Below are 18,942 nucleotides of genomic sequence, written 5' to 3'. Positions count from 1 at the left end.
ATTTTTTACATTTGAATGTATTCAATGTATGTACATAGTAATACTACTGATATGTATACACCTGCAATATGTTTGGTCGTTCCAGATTAGGCTACACGATTGCTGTAGTTTTCATCTGTGTGCTCATAAACCTAGGTTAGTAATTCCAATTTATAGTAGGCTTTCATGAGCAATACTTGTTTCTTTTTTACACCAAAAATATTAGTGTTTTGCATGTGTTCCCCAAACATTAAGTAGTGGGTGTCGCCTAGCATTTTGGAATATCTGAAACCTTTTATAGTTGGGCCGATTTAAAAAATCAGGAATAAATGTAAAATTCTATTATTTTCAAAAAGTTTGTTGGAAAGGAAAAGCTGTACCCATTCAAAAACCGCGATGCTGATTTCTTTTTAAGATAGACAGGAACATGGGCAGGATGTTTATACTGCAAAATGTAAACATTTTCCCTAGCCTTCTTTAAATAAAAAATCAAGCAAAAAGTCCAGCTAGATCAGCTAATACTCTGATGATACATTGTGCCCGTTTGTGAGAGCACTCGGCGCAGCATTTGGATACTGTTTTTAATCATGAATACAGAAAAGAAGAATGAATATAATATTTTAGTTGCGAAAGAAGGAGAGACACCCTTAGTATGGCCGAGCTGTGAACCTAGAAACTCGGATGGAGTCTTCTGAACAGCGCCCTGCAAACCTTCAAGATGAACCCAGCCATTCGCAAGTTCAAGGCAAGTAATTAGAATAATGTCAAGTATGAACGACGACAAAGTGGACATGTAGCCTAGCGTTTTGATTAACTTTAGTTTGTGACATACAATGATGTTGTGTAGGATACTGAGTGTGTATAAGCAACAATTTGACTCCGTGGTCACATAAGTAACGGACTGCTCCAGATTATTTACATTCAGCACCATATATTCTTTCTTTCCAAATCGACGTCCTTTAACCTTATTTTCTTTGCAGTGAAATAAACCGGGAAAAATTGAGTGTTCTATCCACTAAGAGGGTTTTAAAATACTAAAAAACATGTTCGTGTCTGTGTTATAACAAAACCATTTCAAGCCAAATTTGCGCAAGCCTAAATATACATTTACCGCCGTCTGTGCGTGGCAGAGAACTTCTGCTATTTTGCCTTAAGCTGTTGAAAGCAGTACTGGTATTCATTGATCCCGGGAGAGCTCGAGATTTCTCAGCCTTCGCCCCCTCGCAGACGGACGGCCCTGCAGGTTCACTCCGGGTGGCTCGCCGGTCCCTGAAATAAGATATTCTGGCTGCTGTTTTGGTTTCTGCCAACTTCAGGCCTTTTGTAGCAGTCGGATTTAATATGCACTTTTACACACACAGCTCTGTACATTTACTTTAAGCAAGTAAACTACAAACAGTTAGCAAATGCCAGTGTGCACAGTGCACAACTTTCACTCCTGAAGCCATTGAAATGTGCAGTTGACACTGCCTTAAAGGTGCAACTATTGACACTGTCTTAATACTGTAGTTGCATTCATTATTGCACTGCCCTTAAATGTAACTGTATGCTATTAGACTCCCGTTTTTAAAAATAAATAAATTATCGGTGACTTTTTAATTACCCACGATAGAAGGAAAAACATTTATGTGACGGTGCCTCTTTATAGAAGGCTGCTCAAAATATCACATGCATGCCAAGAACAATGCATGCAAGTTATTGTCATATATAATACACGTTGAGTTGAGTTGTAGCCTAAATCCTACTGCAAAACATGGTATAAGGTCGGAGCCTGCGTGACATTGCTCCTGGTGACCATAACATACAAATCCTCGCATGGCCAACGTGCAGTTTAGGTGCAAGGGAGATATTTGATGGGGTGGCCAGGTTTGAAACCCAAGTGAGGAATGTATATGGCTAGAAGTATTGTTTTAACCGCTCTACAAGGAGCGCCCGCTTGGAATGGGGCCCATGCATTTATCAGACATGGACCACCCAGCGCGCCAAAGAACTAGGCGCGCGCCCGTCTTTTCTCTCTCCCTGCATTTAATTACGCTGATGACTTCATTCCGAGAGCACCCCTTGTTTCGACCCGTTCCCCAAAACCAGTGCCTTTCACACTCTTCCCACCCCTCCACTCTCCAGGACATGCCCTCTACAACCTGGCTGTAGTTTATAGATATGGGATGCTTCAGTGTTTACTTAAACTTGTGGCAGAGTGTGCATGCGCCATGAATTATAGATCATCCAGTAACCATGATTGGCATGCTATTTAACGACACTGAAAAAGTGTGTCGGCAGAACATCAAAACTACAACCTACAGACATTGAATTGGTATCTGTAAAGAGAGTTATAAAATTATTAAAAAACAAACATGTTTAATAACGACTACATCGGCCCACCGAGAATATTGGTTTTAATATTTTGATAGCAGTTCTAAATGTGACGTTAACACTTGTATTCCTACTGTAATTAATTAAATCAATTTATAATTTACAGTGTAGGCTAATTCAGCCTATTAGCTTAGATTAAATTACTACAACTTAGCCTTTGCGTGAATTGATTATTTTAAAAGGTCTCATAAAGAGTCCATTAAATAAGGACATTTCAAGCACTTTTTTGGTCCCCCATAACACAGCCATTTTTAAACCACTCTCCGAAATCCTTCCCGGCTTCCACTCACTTCTTGAATGCGCGCTCATTTTCCATGACGTCTGCCAGTGAAATATTTGACAGCATTGCATCCCCTGGAATGCGCAGTCACTTAGGTAGAACAATTCCTCATCGCTGGCGTAACAACGTCTCTAAAATGTTCATTTTGCTCGATTGATATATGAAATAATTGCCGTTTTGGCAAGATGGGTATCCACGAGCTTTTGGGATGTCTTACTTAGAAATAAACGCACACTGATAGCCTATCTTTTCTCCTGATATAGCCTAACAGGTGATATAGTTTTAGTTTGTGTGTTTTGATTTACCTTGTCGCAAGTCGTTCAACAGTGACTGAAATATTTAACGCCTTATATTCAATCCCGTTTCTAAATTTCAGCAATATATAGGCTAGCCTATGTATAGCAGACAACGCCTTTCTAAGCAGATGTTGTCACACACATCTCTATTTGAAACCACAAATCACTTATAAACAATGTGGCTATCCTTAATTCTCAAGTATAGGCTAGTTGAGCAACGTTGTGGTGTTTGGCAGCTTAATGAAGGCTCTGTTACTATATCGGGAGCTACTCAGGTTCAAATAGGACAAACAAGGTACAAACCTGAAGAAACACTATTTATTGTACTGGGTTATTAAAATAGTGAAGCGAACCATATTTGACATTAAATGACATTGAATTCCAAATCAAGGTAAATACAAAAATGTAGCCTATTTGACTATCTGATACAGACAAGGAATTCAAAATCAAGGTAGGCTAGATAATAGAACACTAAGATGAACCATCTTTTCTGCCCTCTTTAGGACCAACCAGTCTGCTAATTGTAGCATTTGAAGACTTATTCTGGAAGAATAGAAAACGAATTTGTGTTTTACGTTTTTATTAGGAAAACGATATTTTAAAGTATATCTAGCCTACTCATGTGTTTATTTTGATCAGTTAATTGAATTTGGATAGTATCCCTAAAGAACATAGTGTGTAGTATTTTAAAACATACGATTAAACACATTATTATTATTATTATTATTATTATTATTATTAGGCTATTATTATTATTATTATTATTATTATTATTATTAGGCCTAGGATATTATTATTGGCTGTTGCGATGGACCAGTTAGCTTGCATTAGTTCATATTAATATGAATATAATAGTGAAGAAACACCTGCATGACCCTGTATAAGAAACAAAGAAAGAAATACTCTGTTGATGTTCACTGTGTGATTGAGAGAAGTGCTACAACAATACAGTGGTAAAACATTTCACATAGCCAACTCATTTCCAGACTTTTGGTGGGAAATTACATTTATAATTCTTGATTCATATGTAGATAGCGTTACTTGTAATACAATGTGAACGATATATGTCTAGATTGTTAGCTGAACCATTGTAAGTTAATTTTTCTTTAATACCTGTATTATTCAGGTGTTAATGAGTAGGCTATTCAAGTATTCTCTTGATGGACATGGTGGTAAAATAGTATTTCAAGTACATGTTGACATGATATGAAACACCTTTCACACCACTATGCATATTTTTGAAGGAGGTAGATAAAGAGGCAGATGCTGTCGTAGGCTACAAATAAGTCTTGTGTCACTGCGTCATTTGCTCCAGAGAGGAGTATGACAGACCTTTTAAAATTAAGCAAGGTAAGCGACCTGAGTGAGTAGCTATTATCTCAGTTATGATGTAGGCTACAGAAGGATGGCCACTGAGAAATGTTTAATTAGCTGAGTCTCAGGTGATTTCAAATGATAATTTTGATATAAGATAAATCCTGTTGCATTCTCTACACACACACACACACACACACACACACACACACACACACACACACACACACACACACACACACACAGGCTAGCACACTCACATCACTTTCACTTACTCAGTAGGTGGCCATGTATATTTTTGTTCAAGTGATGTTTATGTGAATGAAAAAGGATGGGATTACACAGAGGGCTGATTGCGCTCATTGGGCCGCGGGATTGATTTGAACTGTGGAAGATGGGGGCCCCACCCTTTCTTGTAATCAGCGGCGCTAAAATCGCACTGTACGACTTTTTAATTTCCTTGGCGAGAATTTGCCATTGCACCCTGGTGATTTGGTGTGGTAAAGAGGCGGGAAGGCAGACTGCTTGCATCGTCTGACCGTAACGGGACAAGTAAGTGTACCAAGACACTACAGCAACAGAGAAAGGGTCAAGTGGGTAAATCGATCGACCTTCCACAGCAACTATGTTGACCATGTTCACATCACACGACTACAGTTGCTTTGAAAACTGCTCTATTGTCGCTTGCTTCATGAATACATATTGATTTGTAAGGACGGACGGAATGACTGTCATTGATCCCCACACACAATAGCATCTCTGAGTGGTTGAAGATAGGATGGTGTAGTAGGCTAGCCTACGTGAAGCAGGTGAATATTGGATAGGGTTAGGTTGCACGAGGTATCTGGGTAGGGCGACCCTCTCATATGTAAACATAGATATTCATCTGATTTATTTGCAACATATAAGGATAGTGGTTCACTTAATTTAGTATAGGGATTTTTACAAACACTGCTGAACTAATTCCCCATAAGGTCACATAGGCTATCCAACGCTCTCAAATACTCAGGTCAACATGTTGCTTAATGACGGATCGAAAATCAAAATACGAAAACGATAATTTACGGAAACGGATAACAAAATGTCTAATGTAGAGGCCTAGGCCTATTTTGAATTAATATGTATGCTTGAATTTCTAGGACAACACAGACTTGAAAAGGCTAAGCAAATGAGATTTCCACTTGTAGCATGGGTATACAGAACCATACAAATAAATAAATTAAGATAGCCTATGTCTATGGGTTTAAGGCTAAACCCATTGAGACTGTATTTCTGTACCTCAAAATACAATACGCAGGCTAATACGCATTGTCTGCACATGGGCATAATATTTAGGCCTAATTAGTGTATTAAATTAATAGCATAGGCCTACGTCATCAATGAGAGTGATATTTCAGTAGCCTATTTGCAATGAAATCCCAAGCCACTTACACCGGACTGTTTGAGTTAACCTCGTTTCAGATCTTCACTCACGTCAGAAACAGAACTTGACTGAACGGCAAATCTGCTTGTTGGCTCGCAGGAAACACAAAATAATAAGGGACTTGAAGTGGCTTCATGGTGGTCCTAAGTGGGTGACATGGTCATTGATCATTTGAATCTTACCCCAAAACAAGCACGAAGCCTCCTTGAGAGCAACGATGACCTCTGTCCTGTATACTCTGTCTCTTGATACTTGTGTCCAGACCTCTGCATCTCTGGCCAGATTACCCAGAACTCTCATCATCAAATACACTCTCTAAGGCAAATATTTTGATGTCTACTTCCTTTTGACCAACGCGTATACCTGACTGCCATGGTGGAATTCTCCGGTAGGCCCATGTTTACTATATCAAAGGTAGCTGTCTCTAAATCAAAGTATTTCTGTTTGGGTTGTGATTTCAACTCGTGCAAATGAACTTACAGGGTAAACCTGTTTCGGAAATACTTAGACAACCTAAATTCTTTATTATTGCTTATTTTGTTTGGGGCATAAGCCTCTTTTGATTGCGCCTGAGCTCAACAATGATGCGTAATTAAGCCTACAAACATTGGCTAGTTATGATTGCTCAGCAAGAACAATAGGCCTACCGGCAAATTTTCTAACAGCATTATGGAAATTGTGCAAAAACACACACCATTAAACTTCTAACTTAATTAAAACCAAATACATTATTATAAGAAATAAGACGTGATACACTGTCAAGTGTGTTAACATTATGGAACACTAACACACGACCCAAATCTGCATATAGCCTATTTTTAAATTAATCTGTTTCCCAAAATTGTACAATATTTGCACTTATTTCTTTGCCTTTCACAAACTCATGGTCTTTAAAACAGATACGAGTATTATTTCTCAGGAACAGCAATCAGGCCAAATGCCTTGAGAACTAGACTGCTTAAAGAAGTCTGCAAGTGCCAATTTCTCCCTGGATTTCAAGCATCACCAAGTTATCCCAGAGGCATTGTCAAATGAAAATAATAGATGGATAAAGCGCGGTACAGGCCTTAGAATTAAGGCACGCATGTTTAAAAATAAACAGAGATTTCTTCATTAAAGCCTCAAACGTTGTTAGCTCTACAAGCAAGCAATTAAAAATAAATGAAACAAATGCAACAATTTCATTGTTCTTTGGATCAAATGAGGTAGGCTACTTTTACAAAGCCGCATCAAAACTTGACACGAGTGAAGGGCAGGAGCCATGAAAACTTGACTTGAATTCGTGGCAATAAACTGAAACTGCTTGAGTGTGGCCTATGTAAAATTCCTCTGCAAGCACAAGCCCAAGAGTTTTATTTTCACTCAAAATGACAGCATTCTTAGCGCATACCGAAAAGAAAACAAGTAAACAAAACATATCCCGACGGAAGAAACGAGCAATTGAGCTTCGGTTTCATATTTAATTTTTCCTACTTTAAACTGGAGGAACCAGAATACACTGGGAAGCGTAAATATGTCTCCCCGATGACGGTCTGGCCACAACACGTTCGTTTTACTTCAGGATTATAACATCCTTTATCGTTTAACACTTCTAGGATGCAGCACAAAGCCTCGGCCAGTATACAAACACATGCACACTGATGAGGATGTGCGCAAAGGGTCAGAAGATGAGAATGAAAAGGACTGTGATGGTGGTCTGCAGCCATATGCAATTCCTTTAGGACAATAAGTGCAGTTTAAGTTACTTTTAAGTTAGGCAAACAAAGTTATTCAGGAAATGTCATGTGTAAGTGTGTCATGCAGGTATAGTATGCGTTTTAAAAAGCCAAATTGCCATGTTAAATGTATGTAAACTGATGGTATTGTCAATTGCAATCAGTGATAATGACGTTGTAAAGTTATGGGTTCATCAATTCATTTTACCAATTAAAATTAGCAACATGTTCAAACGAAATGATTATTGCAAATTAGCTTCAGCATTGTTTTTTAAGGTATTTATCTCCCATTCAGACTTAATTGTATGTATTTCAATAGAACTATGATGAAATCTCTTCAGTATCATCAAACCCTTATTTCTTCTGAACTGTCTGAAGTGTGTAGTCTATATAAAGTTACAGGGTTTCCAGGAAGGCTGATCTTCTTATCAAAGGGATCCAATGAAGTACCTCCATCAGTTCCCCATTCTTCCTACCTCCTGCCTGTTAGAATTCCTCAGACTAATGATAATTGAGAGCTATGGATCGCAAAAGATTCTCTTTCTCCTTGGGGGCGAAATGCCGGAGAACCCACTATAAAATTGCCATTTTCCCTCTCTCACGCACTTCTCTGTGCTTCCTACAATCCAGTCTGGCCTCTTAGATCCACACATCTACACACATGCCTGTGGGAGGGTGGCTGAAAGGAACCCACTGTGAAGTTCGTGTTTGTGTTCTTTTGCTCTGCCACCCCCTAGGCCCCCCCCTCCCCCCCCCCCCCCCCCCCCCCACACACACACACAATTAACCAGAGTCTGTCCATGTCAGCCCATTATACATCAGTGGAGAGACATCACACAGTAGACATCCACTCAGGCTGAACATGAGAGAGAAGAGAATGGGTTGGTGTGGTGGCGTCTGTTGCAGGTTTAATCTTTTGATATACAGTGATTTGAATTTAAAGAGAGCGCACGAGAGAGCCATCGTTTGCATCCGTACTGTATTTACATGGCCTCGCGGCTGCTCCGTCCACCCCCCGCCCCCCGCCACCTCTCCCGCCCCACCACCACCACTCTTTAAAGGGGGATTTTCCTGTGGGGAGGCTATTCGGAAAAAGCAATTAAGAATTCCCAAACAGCGCACAACAATAGACGATGTCGTTGTGCAATGTGTTGTTCTTGAGTCTCTTAAGGTTTTCCTTTGAGACAGCCCTCAACTATTTTTGAACCGCACTGAGGAGGCACCTTCTCAAAAACCTCAACTGAGTGTGGGGGCAGGTAGCCAGAAGGATGGGGTGGGGGTAGGGGGGTAAAAGTCAGGGTGGGGTGGTGGTGGTTGTGGGGTGGCGGGGGGGTTGTGTGGTAATTTCCTCTCTGAAGTTTACCCCATCTCTGTTCTCTTACAAACAAGGCTTGGCAGCTTACATTATTATGCTTGTACAATCTACGCTCGTGTAACTTTGAACCCGGGGCATATCCTCATTGTCTGTGGGAACCGATAGCCAAGCAGTGGTCGGCTTTAAGAATGTTTCGGAAACGTAATGTGATTCGGCCCCATAATGCCTTCTCCCCACAGCGGAAGACCAGGGTGGGAAAAAGGGCTGTGAGCATTTCCTGCGCAGAGGGGGGTCCCAGTGATGCATCAGACCGAACTGGCATCATGTGACGTGCAGCCCGCCAAGGCACAGTTTGTGATCTCAATTGGAGAAGAGAGCGAGGGAGCACAGCAGAAGCCCCTAAATTGTTAATTGCTCCAGAGCAAGAGGAATGCACACCAGCTGAATTTGAAAGTATGGGAAACTCTACAGGAGATGGCTGCTCCCAGTCAGAGAACAATACTCATAACAAAGAACCATAGATGCTACAAAACAAAAACATAAACGTTCCTTCACTAGCCTTTTTAAATACAACTAAAACTAGCATTGAATAATACTTCTTAGGACTTTCTTAGAGATTTCTAAAGCTGCTGGGTAGATGAAACTGAATTACTGACCAAAGCTCATACATTTATTTAGTCTTCTGCTCGTTGCTACGTCTACGCCTGATGCCAGTCGTAATGACAGTATAATGAAAAAGGGGGAGGAATACAGTGGTGGAGTGGCGGTCACAGAGCGTGCTCCGAGGATGAAACAGACAGACACGCCGGCCAACAAGCAAGACAGCTAGCGTGTGTATCCAGACGTTGTGTGTCGACTGCCAAAGGCTCGCTCCCTGGGGTTTGTGTAAATGTCATAAGGAGCACACGGGGAATCTTACGCCCAAAACCGTCAAAGGGCTTTTTATTTCCACCTGCTCCAGACCTCTTTCCGTTGGCCTGCTCTATAACAATGGCACTGGAAAAGGCTGGAGAGTGCTTCGTGACAGCACTAAGATTGATGTAGGATTATGTTTGGCCCTTCTTCAGATCTGGTCCAAAAGGGAAGTAGCCTACCCACCCCCCCATCCCCCCAACCCACCCACACAACCCTCACCTCTATTCAGCACCAGCACCTCTTGTGAAACAAGGGCTGTAAAATAGGACAATGTGCTGATCACGACTTTCTCAGAAAATACTTTTATGTACACAAAGACACTCTCAGACACACAGATGCACACACGCACACGCACACACACACATACACACACACAAACATACGCACACACACCCACACTTGCATGCACCATGCACAGTCTCACATAAACATACACACACTCACTCAGTCAACCGTACTGTGGTCAAAAATATCCAGGCAACACTCAGGTGTGAGGAACCACTGCAGGTTTATTCACGATACCGGGAGCAGGTCACTAGCAACATCATGTTCCAGTAACACTACTCAAAGTTCTCTAGGGCGAAGCCCCATCTTATACATGTTAATTACATTGGTAATACAAATCACATGAGTACAATGGTCTTTTCCAAAAATCCTCATACATGCAGAAATACAACAATACATATACACTTCTTGGACATAGCATGTGATCCATGCACCATACGCAAGTCATGGGGGTCATTCCAAGTAAGTAGATAATTGGTCAATACAATACATATACATCCTTCAGCATTCTCTTGCCATAGTCTAGTTCCTGTCGGGATATTCCTAATATTACTGCCTCAGGCAGAATACCCTTAACTCGTGACAAAGGGGGTCGCATGACCTTTATTAGAAAATCATGACATGGAAAGAGCAAATGACAGACAAAGCAAAGTTGATGCACAGTATTGAATGTATAGAAAGCATATACAGAATATAAAAAAATTTTAGTAATCCAAAATTTCTCCTTCATTTCCCCCCTTTGGGGCTTAAGGCCACAAAAACATTTTAGTAATCAAAGAGAAATAAAAAAGAAAAATCCAATTTCAAATAACATTTTCCAAAAACATTTCCGGGTCATCATATCAGGGTAAAACTCATTTCACAATTTAATATCATTCTATCAAATCTTTTGTCCAGTTTTATTTTTCCAAACAGAATCCATTAATGTTAACATAATATTCAAGGACGAACCACCTATAAATTGTTCTATCCCTGTCACACATACCATGTTAAGGCAATCTTTACTAGTACACAGTCGAGATGCAGAGCATGCAGAATCATCAGAAGTCCTGTAGGGAAAAACACACATTTAAAAAGACTTTTCTTGGCACACCCAGCAGGTCTCATTCGTCCCTGCTACAGTTGTTCTAACTTGGAAAGCCACTTCACAGGCTTTATTAGTACCACAGATCTCATCCTCTGGAGAAGTGGGCATAATCAGTAAGAACACACAGAATGGCAACACTAGCCCCACTCTACTCCCAGTTACAAAACAACAAAGACTATTCTATCTTCAACAGCAGAGCTGGCTTGGGTTTTTAGGCCCTCCCCAGGTCACTGTCCAGCGATGATTAAATATCTAGCTAAACTGGAAATAAAACAGTGCTAGTTTAGTGTATACTGATATCTTGTTTCTACTTTTAATATCCACCATTGATTTGGATGATGGATGGTTGAATCCACTAATTTAAATAGACACTGGTGTACCACACTAATTGATTTCCCTACCCTCAAAGGACTTCACACTTTACTTAGTAAAATGTGTAACAATCAGAGTATACTTCTCTTCATTTGCAGTCCAATACTTTCTAGTTGTAATGCAGGTTAAAACAGCAGGATCTTGCAACACTTCCCTTATCCCCGATGGAAAATATATCCAAAGGCCTACTGGCGAAGTTTGCCAAAACCTCCACTGGTCAACCTCAAGCATAAAGTCACAATCCGTTGAGATAATGTTCCGGTTCTTTCACCACTCTGCAGTGTGACAGATGAATCCAAGAGTCTCTTTCCGCAATTCTCACTGGTGTAGACAACAGAACTTGATACGGTCCGCGCCACCGTTCTTCATTCCAGCGTTTTCTTCGAAAGTCCTTAACAAGCACTGGGTATGTATCCAGAAAACTTTGAGGCAAAGCCAACACCACCTGTTAAGAAACAAAAGATAGAGCAGCAATCAGTTCTCGCATGTAACCAGACAAGGTACCAACTACATGAGGTTAGGATTAGGTAAACCTGGAATTGGCATGGGACGGGCAGTCAAAATCTCAAATGGGCTTAACCCTTTTGATCTTGATGCACGGCCTCTGAGGTAGAGGAGAACCAAAGGTAGAGCAGTCAACTAATTCCATCCCATTATTTTAGTCAGTTTATCTTTCAACATTCCATTAACATTCTGGCCATTTTGAAAACATATCTACAATTACAAGGCAATATTCATAACTTTTGCATTTTGTTAATTGATCAATTGAATAAAATCCATTATAATATATTCAAACGGGTCTGATGGTGGTGGGTGATGCCCTCCTTGGGTTCTCACTGTGGGTGCGGTGTTATGTTTTAGACAGGTAATGCACCTATCACAGTAAGCAGCTGCCGCGGTGGTGAATCCTGGTGCAAAATAAAGTTGTTCTATTGTTTTTACCATAGCTGTTGCACTCGCATGATCTAAAGCATGAGTGACTTTATCAACTATATGAAAACATGATTTTGGTAAAACAGGCTTGCCTGTTGGAGTATGTAGCCACAAATCATCATTATTCTTTTTACAATTTTTCCATTTTCATCTTTCTTTTATATCTATTTTATACATTTAGAAACACTAAAATTAAGAATGTCTTACAAACTCAGGTGGTATCTTCCTCTTAACTCCCCCCTTCGCGGCACTTTTAGCAGCCGAGTCAGCCCTCTCATTACCAAGGCTGACCTCATCAGCGCCTCTAATATGCACTGCACACTTAACCACTGCTAAAGCAGAAGGAAGCTGAATTGCCTCCAGCAACAATACAATGAACTCTTTATGTTGTACAGGTTTACCAGTAGCCGTAAGAAAGCCTCTTTCTTTCCATATTGCTCCATGGTCATGAACAATTCCCCAGCAATAACGACTATCAGTGTATATGCAAACAGATTTTCCAGCTGCCAACACACAAGCTCGAAAAAGTCCAATCAACTCAGCAGATTGGGCAGAAAAAGTTGGAGGGAGCGAGTAAGATTCAACCACTTCAAATTGATTCACCACAGCGTAGCCACTCCCTACCTCTCCAGATTCCAAGCGTAATGAGGAACCATCAACATAAAAATTAAGTCAGGGTTAGTAAGGGATTCCTCAGATATATCAGGACGAGGTTTAGTACAAATTGTTATGACATCACAGCAATCATGGCTTTCACCATCTTCGGCAGAAGGTAATAATGTCGATGGGTTGAGGGTGGTACTACGTACAAGTGTGACATGTGCTAAAGTCAATAACACATGTTGGTACGAGAGGAGGCGGGCAGTTGTCAGATGTGATGTGTTTGGTTGTAAAAGCAATGCATGCACGTCATGTGGAACATGAACAGTCAAAGGATGCATTAATACTAGATCCGCACAAGCCATTACTGCATTTGAGGCAGCTGCAACAGACTTCAAACAAGGCACCCAGCCTCTTGCTACCGATCCAGTCTCTTTGACAGATAGGCTATTGGTCTATACTGTCCACCATGCAACTGACATAATACCCCAGACATGTAACCTCCTTTTTCACACACAAACAAATGAAAAATTAGGCATTCCCAAAGCTGGAGCTGAAGCTAAAGCTTGTTTCAAAAATCACAAAAACAGTCTCACAGTCGTCAGTCCAAGTTACAATGTCAGTCAAACTCTTACAAGCATTTACACACGTTCGGAGAGTTTGTGCCTTCTCCGAGAAGTCTAAAATCCAAGCACGACAATAACCAGTCATCCTAACAATTGCTGCTTTGTCCTGGGTCTCGGACAGCCAGTAATTGCAGTGATGCGTGACGCATCCAGGGCCCTTCAGCCAGGAGTAAGTATATGACCCAAGTACTTAACTTGCTCTTGGCAGAGTTGCAACTTTTCTTTAGAGACTTTAAGTCCCTCCCTGGCCAGGTATTTCAGCAATGCCACTGTGTCAATCAGGCATGATTCTTTTGATGGACTTCCTAATAAAACATCATCAACATAAGAAATAACAGTACTTCCTGCCAGTGGAGTAAATTGTGTCAGACAGGCCACTGATGCCTCATTAAACACTGAAGGTGATTCTGTGTATCCCATAGGCAAACAACTCCAAGTATACCTTTGACCTTTAAAGGTGGAGGCAAACCAAAATTGAGAGGCAGGATGTACTCTTATCATAAAAAACGCATTTTTAATATCAATTACAGAATAAAACTTCGCAGTGGATGGCAGACTAGAGAGAATTGTGCAAGGATTTGGCACAACAGGATGCCTCGGGTGAATAGCGTCATTAACAAGTCTTAAATCTTGCACAAATCTCCAAGTACCATCAGACTTCTTAACGGGCAAAATTGGTGTGTTAACTGGGGAGGAACTGCAACGCACAATAGCTCCCCTGTCCAATAATGATTTGAATACGGGCTCTATCCCCTGCTCAGCCTCTTTCGACAACGGATATTGGGCTTTCGACGGGTAATGCAATGTTTTTGCGCATATTTTTTTTTGGTTGAGCAGTAGATAGTCCTAAAGTCATAACTATCAGCTGCCCAGAGATTATCTGGAACAGCGGCTAACAGATCTGCTTTCTCTTTTAAAGAGAGAACCCTCCATTCATTGGGTTGGGTTAATGAGGGTGTTAAACATGCAGAGAGCTCTTTCTGCACAGGAGTAACTTTCAAAGAACACTATGCATCTTGCATGCATCTTGTGATGGCTAATAAAACAAATTTAGGGTTTCTTGGACCCCTGTCCAATCTTTAGCATTCACACACGCTTTCACAAACGACCCTAAATCAATTTAATTATCTTGGGCTTTCACCAATGCAACATGTGGATAAGAATTTGGGTTTGCAAACAAATATTTCAGACCTGGAGACAGGTCTACTACTACTGCAGAGTAGATTTTAGAGGTCAATACGCCGGCTACATCAATAGTCTCAATACTATTTCCTATCTGGTACCACTCTTTCACATACAGCTGATCTGGAGAGCCTTGAAAACATGCGATTGTACACTGAAATTGCTCAGGGTTTTCTGTCTTTTCTAGAACCGAGATCGGAGATTTTAATGCTAAACTAATGTCTTTACACTCATATCCTATCCATGTGGGGTTAACTCTCTGACAATACAGATAAATGGGCCCTTCTAGACCTACTCCTTCAGGAGAAAGAAAAAGTGTAAGATTTAATTTACACATTAGATCTCGGCCTAGTAAATTTTCAGGGCAAACACTGCTCAGGAGAAAAGAATGTTCTACTGTCTGATGTTCATATTGAACCACTAAAGGGGTAGAAACTGGTTCTGCCACTGATTGACCTGAAGCTCCTGTTACATATATAACTCTATTGCTTTTTAATGTTAAAAACTTACAACTATCTTTCCTTCCAAGTGTGCTAACATCCGCTCCTGTATCAACTAAAAAAGATACATCATTACCATTCAGAGAAAGAGTTAGCTTAGGTTGTGTGGCAGCATTCAAAGTAAGTTGTGGATAAAGTTCATAGGGTGATACAGAAGTGTTGGTGAGGGGTCCCGGAGTCCCCTGTTCAGAGTCCTCTCTGTCCTATTCAGAATTTCCATTCTGTGTCCAGACCGGACCCTGAGGGCGTCGTTGTGGTGATTTATCCCCGTCTTGTCTCCAATCACCCTGTTTCGGACAATATCTCGCTATGTGTTCTACGTCTCCACAATTCCAGCAACCGTTTCTTTCAGTCCACCTAAATCCTGCTCTCCTTCCTCCACAAAGTTTGTTAACTGCTGAAGCCACTCTTCCCAAGAATTCTCTAGCAGTCTGTTGTAAGCCATTTTAGTCCAATCTTCAGTAGCTGAATACTTGCAGGGGCTTAGGGGCAGGAATAGCCAAAGCCAGCTGTGGTGTAGGGGGTGCTGAAGGGAATGGTGGTGGAGATTTACGGACTATAAGGGCTGGATTGTCAGGTTCACTCGTCTGCACATAGACTTCAGTTGAAATGTCCATAGCTCCGCACAAACCTTCTCTTTCTCTCTGGCCCTGCTCTTTCTGTTCCATAACTTTTCTCTTCTCCTCTCTTTCCCTCGCTTCTCTTTTTTCCCACTTATCAAACAAATCATACTTAAAAGGCCTAGCCTTCCTTTCCATCTTAGCCCTACATTCAGTTAACCTTTCAAAACTCAACGTACCATCTAAAGGAAATTTTCCTTCAGTCCATCTACTCCACTTATTCAATAAACATTCATCTACACATTCAGATCGATCCATATTTCTTATACATATCTTTTAAACATCCATAATTATGTATACCTTTGGGCAATTTAACAGTTTAACTATTCCCCATAGCAGTGTCCCTTTAATATATTTTTATTAGCCAAATTACCTCACGCCTAAAACAGAGCAAACTATCAGAGTACAATAGCAATGTTCTCAACCAATCCAATCCCCGTATCAAGCGCTTTAAGCCAATCCTACCGATTGCTTCTCTTAGCAGATCCTTTATCGATTGCTCTTCGGCTGTGCTCACAAGCCAACCTTTCTACCTTCCTACAAGTAGAGCAGATTGCTTCGGTGGCACCCCGGCACACAAGCCAATTCTTAACTACAAAGCGGTAGAAAAAAATCGCTTCCCACTCACCACCTAGGTGCCTGTGACCACAATATGGTAATACCGTATCCGAGACACAGGATGACTCCCTTTAGGCAAGGATGGGTCCCGCGGGCGTTGTTGCCTTTTTTCCACGGTATTGTCCCAAAATCAAAAATAGATCTCCCGTAAGGCCTTTTCGGGTCCTAAGCCTTCCAGGTTTCACCGCCGCGTCTCGGAGTTAGGTATCCCACCGCTGCCACCAAAATGTGGTCAAAAATATCCAGGCAACACTCAGGTGTGAGGAACCACTGCAGGTTTATTCACGATACCGGGAGCAGGTCACTAGCAACATCATGTTCCAGTAACACTACTCAAAGTTCTCTAGGGCGAAGCCCCATCTTATACATGTTAATTACATTGGTAATACAAATCACATGAGTACAATGGTCTTTTCCAAAAATCCTCATACATGCAGAAATACAACAATACATATACACTTCTTGGACATAGCATGTGATCCATGCACCATACGCAAGTCATGGGGGTCATTCCAAGTAAGTAGATAATTGGTCAATACAATACATATACATCCTTCAGCATTCTCTTGCCATAGTCTAGTTCCTGTCGGGATATTCCTAATATTACTGCCTCAGGCAGAATACCCTTAACTCGTGACAAAGGGGGTCGCATGACCTTTATTAGAAAATCATGACATGGAAAGAGCAAATGACAGACAAAGCAAAGTTGATGCACAGTATTGAATGTATAGAAAGCATATACAGAATATAAAAAAATTTTAGTAATCCAAAATTTCTCCTTCAGTACACATTATTAGACATTCTGTGCAATAGATATTCAAACACACCGACCAAAAAGTGGCAATTGCTAGAAAAGGCAACTTGGCATGCATAACCAAACAGGCTTTTCACTACTCGTAAATCAACTCACCACTACATGAAACAGGATAAAGCTCATTTACGCTGTGCCGTCATGTCCAAAAGCCGCACCGCATCAGAATAGGTTTTCACTCGCTCATTACAAAAACAGGGGGAGAGCTCCATCTGAAAAGAGATACAAGCAGCTCATCAGTTTTGCATTCTTTCCATTTCTGCAGGGCTGGAGAGAAAGCAGTGATCGTTCGTCTCAAAATGTCTGTTTTTTTCTTCTCTTCTTATTCCCCTTTTACTTGTAGGGAGAAGAGAGTGGAGGTCAAGCTGATCTATATGGCTCATCACCTGAAAAGACAGTTTCTATTCTCTGCAGAGATCATGGGTGTCTGGATGAACCTGAAAGGGAACAAGGGGTACGTTCTGCGGTGAGATGTGCCACACGGTGAGCACTTCACCAGATCGCCCTCCAGGGCACTGACCTTTGACCTCCAGCACGTGTTTATATCTAGTGATTGATCGGATAAATAGTGATGAGTCACTTCTCTGAGTGTGTTTACGTTACAGAGTCACGCAAGGAAGGGAAGGAGCGCCATGGTCTGCTAAAGTCAGAAGAGGGAGAGAAAGTGAGAGCGAGACAGGGAGGGAAATCTATTTCTCTCTCTCTTTGTGTGTCTTTCTCTCACTCTCTGTGTATTTGTGTGTGTGTGTCATAACAGTGCTAAAATTAGAAAACCTTGGCGAATGTCCTGTACCTGCAGGTTGAACCACTGCTGCTGTATTGTCTCTGCAGAAATGGCTGGAGATGCAGAACTGCAGTAAAAACGATAACAGTTCATTTCCAAAACTGCAAAAGTAAAACTGTAGAGCACAAACAATGACATAATCTGAGTTTCATCAGAGACGAAATCTAAAAAAGCAAATGTCATATATATTCTGTATAGTTTGTTTGAATCTACTGAACCAATCTATTTATATTCTCTTTTGGGAATAATTGTCTAAGTTGAAGTAATTCTAATCATTTTGAGCTAAACTAAGTGCAGGGATGTCTTTACTTTGAAAAGTGAAATTTTTCCCTTTTTGTGGTTACCTGTCACTTTTTTTATTTGATGCATTATTTAAAAATGAAATGAAATAAAAAGACCACATAAGACATTTCCTGTTCTTTATATGAACCCAATATCACTGTAAAATTAAAATATTACTCATGCACTTAACTAGCACACTCTACTCTGACAGGCTCTTGCGTGTTCCCAAAATATTTTTTTAGAGTGTATTCTGCCTTTGCAACTGAAGCAAGCAAGCCGCCTTCCTTCTCTATGATTAAAAAGCAATATCCTACCCCAGTCTCAGGCACTTTTTGGAATTTCACAATTGTTGTTTTTGTATTGGAGGCTAAGTTTGCTTAACCCTGTAAATAAAATGCATGCAGTCATTTGACAGTTTTCCTTCTGTTTTTTCTCCCTGTTCAATTTGAGCCTCATCATTGACCTGTGCTGGATACTCTCCCTGCCCCCCCCCCCACCCCGTCCCAAAACTCACACATGTTCCCACAATGAAAGAGTCAGCAGGCCTTATTTTGGACAGTTTCTCTTGAATTGTAAGGCCTGTCAAGGCATTTGATTGATAGTCGTGTTCATCAACATATTATTAAGTAATC

The 18,942-nt window shown here is 40.9% G+C and overlaps 1 long non-coding RNA gene across 1 annotated transcript; it reads left to right on the top strand.

Annotated features, from left to right (window-relative positions):
• Window positions 1-490: 490 nt before the first annotated feature.
• On the top strand, window positions 491-18,717 carry LOC143125496 (uncharacterized). Its single transcript, XR_012987267.1, has 2 exons — window positions 491-724; window positions 17,588-18,717. It is a non-coding gene; the product is annotated as an uncharacterized LOC143125496 (long non-coding RNA).
• Window positions 18,718-18,942: the final 225 nt, after the last annotated feature.

Source organism: Alosa pseudoharengus, unplaced genomic scaffold, assembly GCF_046254945.1.
Source record: "Alosa pseudoharengus isolate Yale_2024_CS ecotype anadromous, Long Island Sound unplaced genomic scaffold, YU_APseudo_1.1 YU_APseudo_1.1_scf_16, whole genome shotgun sequence".
NCBI classification, from domain to species: Eukaryota; Metazoa; Chordata; class Actinopteri; order Clupeiformes; family Clupeidae; genus Alosa; species Alosa pseudoharengus.
The sequence above is the reverse complement of the archived record's forward strand: the minus strand, read 5'-3'. Positions and strand labels throughout refer to the sequence as shown.